Raw genomic sequence first — 14,258 nt, 5'->3', positions numbered from 1 at the left:
TCTTTGTAGAGTTCCTTGGCTCATTTGTCCCTGCCCTTCCTGTGTTCTGTTCATTACCTCTCTCTGTACCTTTTGAACTCAAGTGTAGATTAAATCCTTTTTTTCATTTCCGCATTACCTGCTGGGCCCTGCTTCTTTTGGTGTCTTAGCCATAGTGAATATTGGGCTAAAGGTTTGTCGTACAGCTGTTACTGGATGCACAGGACGAGGCTTGCCCCTAGCCTGAAGAAGTGGAATATCAAGCTGAGGGGCTGCTTTTTAGGTACAGAACTCTTAGACTCTGACAGATGTGGCAAATAGCTTTCAAAGCTCTGTAGGCTTCGTACAGAAGTACTTTAACCTATTTTGGCCTTGCCTGTTCTATGGTGGCAACTGAAGTAACTACAGCAAATTTTGGCGTAATCATGTTACAAATGTAGGAGAGTTCTGCCTCTGTAGGACAGGCCAAGCTGTACCAAATAGGCCGGTTCCCTGCACAGAGCCATTACAAGATGTGGGCCTGTTTAAACAACGAGTAAGGTACAAACAACCAGCAACTGGATTCCCTTAGGATTATAACTGCGGGCACAGCAGAGTTTGAAATCCAGCTTTTAGATTAAAAAAAATAAATCATAAAAGCAAGTACAGAATAGGGAAACCTAGTTTCTATGTGTCAATACACATAAAGGACAGTCATACTGGCATATGCAGTGAGCTTCATGGAGGCTACCAGGACTTGGGCCCTGAGGACATCTTATATACTTCAAGGAACTGGAGGAGAATGTTTCATCTTCTCTCTTTTGCTGTGCATCTTCACTGACTTAGCTACACAACAGATCTCTGGCTTAGAAACCAAAGTTTCAGAGGTAAATATTAGGCTCAGAGACTTCATTGATGATATCTGCTTCCTGATTATTGTTACTAAAATAAGATTCAGCAGAAAACTATAAGGATCACTAGCACTGCTTTAAAAACGACTGGCCTCACTTTCACTGAATAAAAAAGCAATGCTGTTGATCTGAAATAGTTTACCAATAGTTTGTCTAAGAAACACCTTCTGTAATTGAGATGATGGTGGCCGATTATAACTAGAATGGGTAAGTCAATCACAAGCCCTTTAAAACTGCATGCTGATATGGGCATGCTACTTCAACTAAAGTAGACCTCTTTACAGCAAGTTACCAGGTCTGTTGAGTGGAATTTGAACAGTATTTAGTAGGAAGGGCTCTGTAAGCAACATATAATTTGGAAATCTCAGGGCAAAATGGAAGGAGCTGGTCCAGAAAGACTTTCTGCATTATTCTAAGATTTGAAAGCATGAGCATATTAACCCTGATCATGACCATGGTCACTGAAAGAGGTGATTGTGTTAATATGAACATGTTAATAAGATCATATTAACAGCAAACTAGAGGCAGAAATAGGACAGAACTAGTTGGTCAGGCTTTTTCTGAGCAGTACAACCAGTAGACAGTGCTTCGAATCTCAGAGGATGTATGGGTGGTTGAAAATGATCTCTGCTAACCTTTTGAAAGAGTGGCATTTTATGTTGCATTTGACTTGTGGATGGACAAACTAATACAGAAGCTACCATATTATGGAAGACTTTGTTTTCATTGCTTAAAATGCAGGATTTTTCACCTTGAAATAGGTGAAAAACTAGAACTATTAGAACTATTCTGACGTAAAAAGAGAAGACTAAGCACTTTATTTTTAGCATGATGTAACTGACCTATTATCCAAACACACATTTGGAACTGGCCTTGGTGTATTTAACTCAAGGCTAAACTGAGGTGCTTGGTCTTCACTGAGCTTTTACCTCAAAGATTACTTCTGCACATTACTTGCCACGAGGTAAAAATCATAGCTTTTTTAGTAGCCAAATCAATACCTTAGAATATGTTTCTGCAAGGTTATTTTCACACATGATAAAATGTACACCAACCTACAATTCTTTTGCTCAAACCCTTCTTATATAAATCCAGAACAGAGGCATGCAGCCAAGCAATATGGGTGGCTGCATCTGAATAACAACGAGCTTGTCATTGTAATGCAGCATGAAACCTACTGTGCGATTAATGACCCGATTGGATTTCATATCACAAGGACAGAAGCTGATGAACACGTGACTACTAGTTATTGGCATTCAGATTTGTAAAACAGTCAATACAGGCATGCAAATCATTAGCATATATTCAAAGTCCCAGCAAAATTATACAGATACATAGCATGCGTAAAGCTTGCCTCCCATCCCATTTCTCATAGCCTTTCCCTGACAATAGCAGATACAAATTACACGTGCAATTTACTGATCTAAAATGTATTGGCTTTCAACATTTATCACATTTAATATATGTGATTGCTATTCTGTTGTGTCCTGAAACATTAGAGAAAAATGAGGGACATTTGAATTGCTTAACGCCTTCGAACTGCCACAGATGGAACTCCATCTATGGGTGAATATGTTCCATTCATTGTATTGTACCCACAAAGTCCCGTAGGAGAATCACAATTCTGCAAACTGCCTTTAGGATACTGCTTTATGTATTTGGATCTTGGACTGGGAAAATCGCTTGTAACCAGAGGGTACCCTGATGAGTACACCTCTGAAAGGGTTCGTGTGTATGCTTTTTAAAGTGGTTAATATCTGGAACAACATACATATGCTAAATTTGTTCTAGATATAATTGCATGAATTTAATATATAGGATGCCTGGAACAATGGAATAAAAATTCCTATTCTGCCATACTATTGTCCACCCTGACGGACACAATCATTGCGAGCTGATATATAGAACTTAGTCATTTGGAGAATGATAATAAAAAAGTATTGTGAAGGAACTGTCCCCAGGACACATGTATTTCACACGTGCATTCTGCATATGTTTGTGTTACCTACAGGTTGCTGTCAGGGTGTAGCTGCAATTTTGAAGTCTAATTCTAGAGCCATATAAAGAGACATTCATTATGTTAAACAGACCACAGTCATGCAATGACATCTGAACTTTACTACCTACACTACTGACGGCTGCAGACACAATGCTTCTTAGTCTTCCTGGCAGTCACCTGGTTTAGCAGGCCAGTTTTCCTGACCACTGGTATGCCCATTGGTCACCCTACTTCCCTTTTGCCATTGATCAGACAGAAATTTCTGTGCATACTCCTGAAGAATGTTACAGTTTAAACCATGCATGCTTTTCTTATTCTTTTATCTTAGAGGCCTCTAATACCTTTTTTTTATTTTGTTATGAAAACTGCTTCTTTAGCTTTCTTTTCACCTTGAAGTATAAGTTTTCCATCTGGTATTACTTATTTGTATGATTATTTTAGGTTTGTCTAACTTTTATTTATTATTATTTTTTAAAGATCTTTTGTAACTTCTAAACTGTGGTATAAACACCTTTATTTTTCTGTCTCAATAATGTCCCCAGAACCTTAATGTCCTTCATTCACTTAGCATATAATAGCTAGTTGTGTCTTGCCTTGGCTAAGGTTTAACCTTTTCTAAGGCAGGGATTGTTTTCAAGTGCAACCATACAACAGCAAAGTAAAATCTTGTTCCTGCTTCAATCCCTAACACTGCTTTAATGCAAATATCATGGTGGTGTGTATACTTTTTTAAAGCTAAAGTTACTCAGTGGAAAGTCTCACAGGTCCCAAATTAGCAAAACTTTTGTAAAGTTCATATTACTAATCTATGGAATTTATAACAGAGGTGTTGAAATCACTTACGCTTTTGCTGACTCATTTCCCCATGGGATGGCTGATGACCCCAGAAATACCCTCACGGCAGTTCAGGGCACATAGTTGCCATCTGTACCATAAAGAACATACCGAACTCTCAGCTCTAGCTCATCTGAAAATTTTTGCTTAATATACCTTATTACACTGCAAAAACAAGTCTATTACAAATGTAATTTTCTTTTATAATCAGTTCTGACTCAGATGCTAAGTAAGTATGGTATTTACAAAATATCTGTATCACCATGAATTTATCTTGCCAAGAGAAGTTAAATGGTTACATATTAAAAAAGACTTTATAAGCATGATATGCCACAGTAAACATTAGTAAAAGCTGTTCTAGAACTATTTCTGTCTTTTGTTGGGAAACAAATTATTGAGGCTTGAAGGGGAAGACTGCTTAGTAAAAGGAAGGAGAATTAAACATACTGAGATTTTGAAGGAACTCATACTTGCTGATTAAGTGTTTTCTGCAGAAATGCAACTAATGTTTCCTTCTTTTTTAATTCTTAAATCAGGCCCAACTGCCAGTAAATGATTTTCTTTACTGTGGGAGGAGGTTTATTTTTAGGCACAAGAACAGCATAGATTAAGACAGCAGACTGAAAATCAAGACTCACATATGCTAAATAAACCACCACTCTTGGTGTCAGCTTATTCATCTTACTGTGTCTTAGCTTAACTTTCTTTTAGAAACAACTTTTCGGTAGCCATCTGCCAAGCCTATAAAGCTGCCTTTCATCTGAGTACCTTTTCTTGTCTTTTTGAAAGCATGTTTCAGTTTTTAGCTTCACGCTATATAACTTTAGCAGGGTTGAATTTCGTAGTATTTTGAGACTAGGAGTGGAGTTGGGATTTCATCTTCTTGTCTATAAACTTGCCTGTCAATCCAAAAGCAGGACTGCAACTGTTATTATTCCCTTTTGGAAGGCTGATGAGTGGTGAGCACTATAACCACAGTGCACTTTTAAAGCAAAAGTATCAATCTCAATGCGTAATAGATAAAATAGTTCAAAACTGATCTCTCTTACCAAATGTTTACCATCACCAGACAACAACCTGATAACCAGCTGGTAAAAAAATTAGATTTTTTAGATATCTGCTGGGCTGTTGGTGCAATTTTACTGAGTGGATTATCACTCAGTTTCCTTATTCTAAGTTGAGACATCCAAGAGATCTACCTTTTAAAAAATGGTTCTACTTTCCTCTTGAAAGTATTTGTGTCCACCAATGCTGTTTACAGAACTATAGTTTATGTTGAGCTTTTCCCTCCTGTTACCATCTTGTTGAGTGAATGCATCAATAGAGAAAATAATTTTGATATATTCTGCATAAAGTGTTCATTACATTGTTAAAGAACACAGTATCCTCTGTCATATAATCTAGCTTTCAGAAGCGTTGAAAGACTAAATTGGTTAATGTTGAGAAGTTCCCTGAGTCCCATACAGAATCGTTGGTAAATATGCCGTTTGGTTTAAATTAAGAGCAACTCTAAACTTAGTACTCTAAACTTCTTTTTCAGCAGAGTTGTACTTTGCTCATGTCAGCTGACCAATTAAAAAAATGTACTTTTCTATTCCTCCTCAACCAGGAGAGTTAACATAACTCTGAGTGAACTGCTGACTACAGTTCATCCCCTGAAACTTCAAACAGAATTGTTTACTGAGTTTCAATCAATTACACCTATACAAAGTCATTGTAAGTGATAGGTTGGTCACCAAGGGCAATGTTTGCTGATATGGGGCATCGTGTGGGTTAATTTGAAGACCTAATTTGACCTTTCAAACTCTACACTTTTGGATGCATGCAAGAATCCTGAAAGAATCTGATCTTGTGTTCCAAAAACTAAGCTAAATTTTTCAGGCTTTTAGATGGAAAAAATAAAATAAAATAAAATAAAATTCTCCAGTGTCCCCCATCCTATCTACAGTAGTCAGTGTAACTTCATATAGCCACAATTCTATGTGCCTGTTGTCACCAAACACATGACAAAGTCATATGCATGTATCAGTCCTTTCACAAATTCTGCTTGCTGTAGAAATCATGCAAAGTAAATACCCATTGATTCTTGCAAAAATCTTAGGATTTGAAAGTGGTCGATACTGTATATATTAATGGCATGGTTATCTGACGACAGCCTGGTGTCAGTAATGTGTATTAATGGAAAGTCTTGGGACTAGAAACTATTAACACAACTCACTGCAAGACTGTAGCATGATTGCACCAATTCTTGCAATGGGTGTATGGTTCCCTTGAGTCAACACTGTCTGATTAAAAAATGACTTGTGGTTGGATTTGAATACTTGGAATAAATAAAACAGCAACTGACTATTATGCAAGGTCTATATACTTTCCCCATGGACTTTCACAAAGATGCCACATTTCTGACACCTTTCCAGCAGGCTTAGAGGCACCATGGTCTAGGCAGACAGGATGCTAGACTACAAATATGAATCCTGGGTCCTATTCCTCATTCTGACATGCAGTCGGCAAACAACACTTTGGTTACTCAGTGTCCTTATTTGCAAAACAGAATGGAGCCACTTACATTCCACTTACTTTGATGTTAATAGAGGACTGTTATTTAAGACTTATGAGTTCTCATAATTCCTTTAAAAAGACCTTTAAATGTAATTCCTTAAAAAAAACTTTTAAAAATGATTACGTATTCATAGGAATAGTAACATCTATCTAAATGCAAATTTACTCCTTCATCCTATTAAGTATCTGTAATGCATATTTAAAATTTCCATAAGCCTCCTTACTCCATAAGGAGTATTCTGGTCTCATAGGAAAGTGGTAGGAATTTGAAAATGCTTTCTAAAGCTCACTTATGGTCTGTATGCAGGTTGCAGTAAATTGAAAAGACCCAGAAAATATGGATTAAAGTAAAACTGCTGGTGAGGAGAGAATTTAACTGTTCATTCACACCTACAACTCTGAACCAGCAGTAGTGGCAGAAGTTCAGATTCCGAACCATAGAAAAGGCCACCGAGACAGCTGATAAAATGGGGGCCTTACATTTATTTACATAACATTGATTATAGAGGGATTGAAGACCATCAATTGTTTATACCTGTGACAAATTATTCTATCAATTACTACAGGGCAAATATTGATACAAAATAAATTCTTTGCTTCTGCCTTCAATTGTTTCTGATTTTACATAGTCAAGTGACATTGAATCAGAACAGAGAGGTGAAATAAACCCATGCCTGTCTAATTAAAATCTTCCCATATATGTCCATACAGATTTTTATGGATGGCCAGTGTAAGTATAAATATCCTCTAACAGGCCAAAAAAACCACCACCACCAACAAAAACAGATAGGAATTGCTAAACAGTATTAAACCCTATCTCTTTCTAATCTAGTATTTTGTATTACAGTGAGATTTTTCTTCCTGCTTCAAAGGAAGATGTTAAAAAAGAACGTGAAATGTTGCATTTCTGCAAAAGCTACTGTCTTTACTGGAGTGATAACAGTGGTTCTAAAACAAATACGTCTGGCAGGCTGACTAAAGACCTAAACTTCATGGGTTTCATCTCGTCCTCAAGAGAAAATCTCTTTTTCAGGGCACAACTGAAATAGCCAGGTTACGTTAGGTTTCAGAGAAATGAAACCCTCTCTTTGATACCAGCTCTGAAGCTGTGGACGCAGCAGTACAATGGCTCCCATTCAGATTATGTCACACAGAGATGGTTTTTGAATCTCTGGTCCTAGACCACCAGTGTCAGCCCTGCTTCTCTGCTACTTACACATGTGCAATCTTTTCAGAGATGTGCAAAATAACCACATGCATGACAACTGTTGAAAGGCTAAACATTACTCAGGTTATTTCTACTTCTTTTTTTTTTTTTTTTTAAAATACCTGGTTTAGGGTTAGGAAGGATCTGGAGTTCATCATTGTAATTTAGACTTCAGCATAGAATATCGATGTAGATAATCTCACCAGTGTTTCTTCCACATATCAGAATTTCAAGGCAAACTCAAATGTTTAGTCTCTTCCACTTGTCTGCAAAATTAAATAACCTCAATGTACATAAATAATTTAAATATATGTACTTTACTACCTATGATGTAATAGCTTCTATTTGTACCACAGGGTACCTAAATTTAAGCTGCTAACTGCTGTTTGAAGAGAACAGATAGGAGGTGTGATCTATTTTACATTTCTGCAAGGCAGTATGTACTCAGAATTAGCAGATTCTAACTATCAGTGAAGAAAAAAGATAGTGGATATCATCTTATTTCATAAGAAAAACTGGAGTCTGCTCTATCTTATCATTGCATAGCCAAAACAAAAAGGAGATGCCAAAGTGCTAGCTTTCTTTAGAGATACTCCATTGCTATCTGTCTGGTGCCATTGAACGAAAGGATCCAATGTCATTTGGATCTGACTGTGGTATACGATATTTTGGTGACATTATCAGAACGTTTAACTGTGGAAGCCAGGGGAATTCATAATTTACTACCTATTTGCAACCACTTTTGGGAGAGGAATTTTCAGTAGCAGTTAATTCATATTGGAAATAAAACAAAGAAATTCTTCTAGGAAGAAGGGAAGCTTAACTTCATCAACCACAATGGAAAATAAAGGCAGACACATGAGAAAGAATATTTTAAAATTGGCTAGGAATTATGTTAATATCATTAATTCCAGGAAAACTGTCCATATTTTTTTCAAGAGGAGTGAACTTTCATTTTATGAAACCTGTGCTTCAATGTTCACAAGTAAGGGGGTGAATGTTACAATGTTACAAGTGTAAGGGGGTGAAATGGACTGTTAGCCCATGTAGAATTGTTTTCTACAGCAAAATTGCCAGAATTTTGTTGAATCTATCTTTAGGTCTGTGCTGATCATTAACATTAAGTATGTCCTCAGCCTAAACCTTCTGATGATCCTAAAGTAAATCGCTCCACTTCAGTTTTTTAATGTCTGTTAAAACTGAGTTCATGTAGAACTTTGAATTTTAAAGGAACCCCCATCCAAGTCATCTCCCAGTCTGCCTTTGCTCAATGTTTTTAAACTTCTTTCAAGGCTAGAAATTGCACAGCAGCAACTGCTTATTTCTTTGAATCTAATTGTTGAACTGTTCATGAAACAAGAACAATAACCTGTTAAATAATTCCTAGAAGGCCAACTCATCATAAAGGGACAATCAACAATTCAGTGTTTGTCAAGATTTTTACATTTTGTTCTCCTTCTTTCCTGTAATAATCTGACATGGCCAGCCAGCCCGAGCTATGCTGTGTATTGTCTAAGCTCTCAGCCTTTGGTCTCCTTTACCCTCACTGGCTCAGAGACGTTGATTCACTCTTCACATGGCTGCCAGAAAAGGAAGAATTTTCAGAGGAAAGAGAGACAAAAGTGAGAAAGTGGCTGCACTTTGTCACAGTACTTCAGGATATACTCTTTACTCCTCCTCTAGGGTCTTCCCTAGTTTTGAGAAACTCATAGGAGTGAGAAAGAGGCATCACAGAAAGATTAAGGTAACTTCAAGGTAAGCTTCAGGTTCAGGTAACCTAAAAAGTAGGTTAAATTTACTTTTAAGGTTCCAAGAAATTAAACTTAACATGGAAAAAAATGTTCTTCCATTATGGTATTTCAGTTTTCCTTCATTGTTTAACCAAAGTTTTCTTAATTGTATTCCATTTTTTCTAGTTGCATTTTGCAAACACTGCCTTGTATCCCTCCCCTTATGAATGTTCTCTTTCACTTAAATGAAGTATCAGGAACTGACATCTTAACATAAAATATTTGGTCATCATGCTTAATTCCTATCACTTTGAAGGCAAGTGGAGGCCACCTAGGGCAAATATACCACAAGAATGTCTTGCCATTTTGGAATTACACCAAACCTCGGCTATTCACGAACTTCATGTGGTTTTGTCTAGTACTGAGGTGAGGTGAAACTTTTGTTGTCTTTTTCAAACACAGGCCTATTGCAGCACTGCAAGGTCATGTTACATCAACATGAGGTTTCAAAATATAGTAGAACCAACTTGGCCCTAGATTATTTATTTATTTATTTTTATTTGGTACTAATGTCTAAGAGCGCAGCAGCATTACTGACAAAATACTGAGGATTCAAAATATCTGTCCTTAGCTTTCCAGTGACCCTAGGAAAGCAACCCATAATCCACATATTTTAATTGCCACAGGGGTTTGCGGGCTGTGGACGAATGGGAATGTGGGTAAGCATATTTCTGGAGCTATAATTAATCATGCTTGTTGCACGTGTGTGATTTATGTAACAGTCTCATCACTGTGGGAACAATGGAGTTGTTTTAAAGCGATGTGGAGGTACATTGGTGGGAGGAAAAGGAATAGCATTTTCGCTGTCTTTAATAAACCATGCATATAGGAAAGGTTCTCTTAAAATACAGAAGTACACTGCCAAGAATTATCCTTTAGTTTTCTACAGCCTCAAGATTATTCCAAGGGTGTCCCTAGAGCTTTTTAGCTACTGAGATCCAGATTCACCAGGAACTCAAATTAAAGGTTGCAGCAGAAGTCAGAGGTTGCTAAATGACACAAACTGGGGCCTCCAAATCTTCTGACAATAGATGTAGCAGAAGCACATGATCCCCATTCTCACCTCTGGTCTGACCCAGGACACCCTGCTGTCAGTATGTTGCCCATTCTCCCAGAAAGGAAGAAATGAATCATTCTGCAGCAACTTTTTTTTCACTTTGGCATAGACAGAAAAGGTATAGCCTGAGTATTATTTAATGCACAATCTCTTCTGAAACTTAATCATCTTTTAAAACAGCATTGGGTATTCTAAAATTTTCCTGTGTGAATTCCTCATGTTCCTCCAGAATGATCCTGCTTCAATACAGACTCCATCATATTTTGGAATAAGTTATGGCACTAAAAAAGGTCAGCATACCAGAAGCATTCTTTTATCATAAATGTTTACGCACATGCTGACCCACACACTTGGTGTGACCAAAAGCATTTTTTGCTGAAGTATATCATCTGACATCTACATCGCTTTTGTTCCCATCGCTTCCTCTTTTTTCATACTGATGCTATAAGATGTTGCCATGCTGAGTCATCCTTGTGGCAATAAGACGGCGTATTGTTAGTAAACAGGTTTGACTTACATAAGGGCTTGTAAAAGATTCGTTTGAATTTGTAGGTACGCTACCTGACATAGACCAGTTGCAAAAGATAACCGCCTTCTATGTCTAGTCAGAATACAGCAATTTCTTTGCCTGTATGGTTTAGCAGAATAAGACGACTTACATTCTCTTTAATTAAATTGCTGGGTAAAATGTGAAGGAAACAGATCTGTCATTTTGTTCCCTCAGTTAGCATCCTGCCATCCCCACACATTGCTTCATAGTTCAGGCTGTATTCAAGTTACTAATCTGGATGCAAAACTGCTCCTAGCACAATTGCACTAAATAGATATCTTTTGCTCAGATAAGAAATTATTCTATTTCTTCTCCTGTGAAAGCTTAAAAATTGCTATAGAAATTATCTGCCCAATATATAATTATCTATAATCATCATCAGCTACACTAGAGTATTATCTACAGCTTCTAGTATACAAAATTTCAGGGTCCAAATTCAGCAGTGGTGCAAATGTCTATGGTTCCCATGAGAGCCTGTAAGCTGGTAAATGCAATGTGAAATACACTAGCTGTGTTCATTTACAAAAAGATTTCAGAAATAGTACTCTGCTAAATTACAATAATTCCAGCAGAATTTAATCCTAATGTTGGAAAATATACTAATGCTAGCACTATTGAACCTTGCATCAAGAAGCAGGCATTATTTTTGCTTTATACACGTGTTATGTTACTTGAAAAATATTTTGTATCGAATACAAACCAAGTAAGCTTTAATATATATCAGCAAAGTTATTGAATAGTGTAAAGACAGTGAAGTATGGACAGAAGTAATATATGTGGCATAACACTTAACAGAAAACAAGTTGATATTAGTCCTGTTCATTTAGAAGAGGACGCTCAGTAAGGCCTTTTGTTCATTACCTCAACAGAGGTAAGGAATTAAAGGTTACAAATACTAAATTAACATGTGCTCTTAGAAGTGGCTTTCCAGGTGAGGTTCTATAGACATTAGTGACTTCATGAACAGGTACTTCAAATCCTGCTGCCAGAACTGTACTATCCTATGTATAAATAAAATTAATTCTCTGGTGATTTCATTGACATTTGTCTTGTCTCCTATGTATAAACAGAGGAGGAAATAAATGGATAAAACAAAACCCTAGTAGGATTCCAGAAACCCTGAAATTCTTTTCATTTATTACCTTGGAGGAATGTGACAGAAGAAACAGATGATACAAGCTGTTGGTTCTACTTATTACCTTTCACAGAGCTACTACCTGCAAAAAAAAATAAATTAAAAATTCTTTCTGTCTAATATCCTGAGCCACTGGTTGATTGTTAGGTTGAGTCAGGGCGTTAAGTCTGGTATATTAGATATCTAGAGTCTCTCTGTCAAAGATGTGGCTGCCAGATGCAAAAGGAAAAGAGAACTCTATATAAAAAAGAGAGCTCTATATAGATGTGGTTGTGCCTGTGTAGCCATTGCCAGGACTAGTCTGAAAACATACACCATGCCTCCCCTACCACATGATAGAAAAACTTGCTTTCCATAATGGCTCAGACTAAGGGAAAACAGGCAAATTGTTCAACATCAGGAAGGACCCTGTTCTCTACTACCTTTGAACAGCAATTGCAGGTAGGGTTGCTGGCTTAGAAGCACTAGGAATTACCCAAGAATTTTAAAATGAATCATAATTCTTTTAGGAAAAATTGCAAATACTTCATGAAATACATAACACTGTTCTCAACTTCATGGACAGAATGGTGACTTATAGCCATAAATTCAATGGGACTCACTTTTCAATAACTGGAGAGGCTTCTCCTGTTCAGAGGCAGACATAAAAAAAAGGGAGACTTAATGATCAGCCACCAAGAACTTGTGCCACCTGCCACCAAGATGAGGAGGCAGGAATAGAAGTCTAGCAAACAAAGCAGCTTAGCCAGTTTAAGATGTTCAGGAGACAGCCAGCTGCTCGCTGAAACAACTGCGAGTGAAAATGATCATTCAGAAGTCAGTACAGGGGTAGCTACAGAGGATTGGTCTGAAGTTTGAGTCCAAACACTTCATTCAGTGTTTTTAAAGCCAGTTTATCTGAATACTGCTGATATTTCAGAAGGATGATGATAGTTCTTCACACTCTGATTCTGCTTACAGATCTGCCTTAAACCTCTTCTGCACAAGTATTTCCAGCTCTGTCTCACTGATGGCTGGCATGTTGCCTCTCCTGTACGTGAGCTCAGGCTCTGCTATCCCTTCCACTGCTGTCAGGACATTGCCGGCAACCAAGCAAGGCCACTGCCCCATTAATCTTAGCTGACTAACGTGTGAGGACTGGAGGTGCGAAAATTACCTCTCTGCACACAGAAAGCACCAAGGGAATTCTCTCAAGTTGCTGCGTTTGAAAGCTTTCCCCCCACTCTGAGTGGCAGAGAAAATATGCAGCGTTGCCTTTCTTTCTGGGAGCATGACTCATAACAACTGCTAACATCTGAGGATGCAGAACAAATATCATGTGACCTGGGACCAATTACAGCTGGGAATTTGGATTAAAAATGAAAGAAGAATGAGACATTTGTCACAAAGCACTCTATCCTTCAAGGAGAAGAAATTTTTCTAACAGTGCATAAAAGCAGCACTTTTATTAAAAGTGCTTCTGTTTCGCTATTTTTTTCTTACCATAAGGACATTATGTTTAGATGCAAAGCAATTCTCCCTCACGAGTTTTGCTTAAGGAAGCAATCTGTGGAACAATACAATATGCTTTCACTCAGGCTGGGAGGAGAGAATGTCATGCCTGTGAAAAGCTGCACGCACCTTGCACTTGCGAACAAAGTAAAAAAATGCAGTAGGATTGAGATTCTTTACAGTAGATGTGCATGGGGTGATATTCTGCTGCCAAACAGGGCCAGAGCAAGGAGAAAAGCTTACACATTTGTAGTCTGGAACAAATGTTTGGGGAGTGTCCAAACAAGATTTTATAATGGGATTATCTACTTCGAGTTAATGGGCAGTCAGCTAACCAGAGATGAAATGCTCATGTGTGGATACAAGGTCCAAGCAGTATTTTGCTCTGAGGGTTCACCTTGTTTTCTGCAGAACTACTGATGAAGGAAGGGATGTTGCCACATTGGTGACAGGACTGTGGGCACAGTGGATGAGGGTTCACCTGTTGGAAACAACCATCAGATAATTTTGGAGGGCTGGGAGGGTAATGCCCCTTTCTGCATTGCTTGTTTCAGAATTGACACAGGACCGTGGCTGACCTTAGTTACATACAGAGTGGTACAGTGCAGTCAAAAACATAGAAATAGGCCATTCTATTCACTCTGTGCTCTCTGCTTTAGCACGGCATTTGCTCTTCAGTTAATCAGTCACTGACTCCTTCTAGATGTACTGCTTCTCTAGGTCAGTGTCAAGTGGTTTGGTTTGATTCTGCTGTAGACATTTACCCA

Source organism: Anser cygnoides, chromosome 10 (assembly GCF_040182565.1).
Source record: "Anser cygnoides isolate HZ-2024a breed goose chromosome 10, Taihu_goose_T2T_genome, whole genome shotgun sequence".
NCBI lineage: Eukaryota > Metazoa > Chordata > Aves > Anseriformes > Anatidae > Anser > Anser cygnoides.
Note: the sequence above shows the minus strand (reverse complement) of the source record.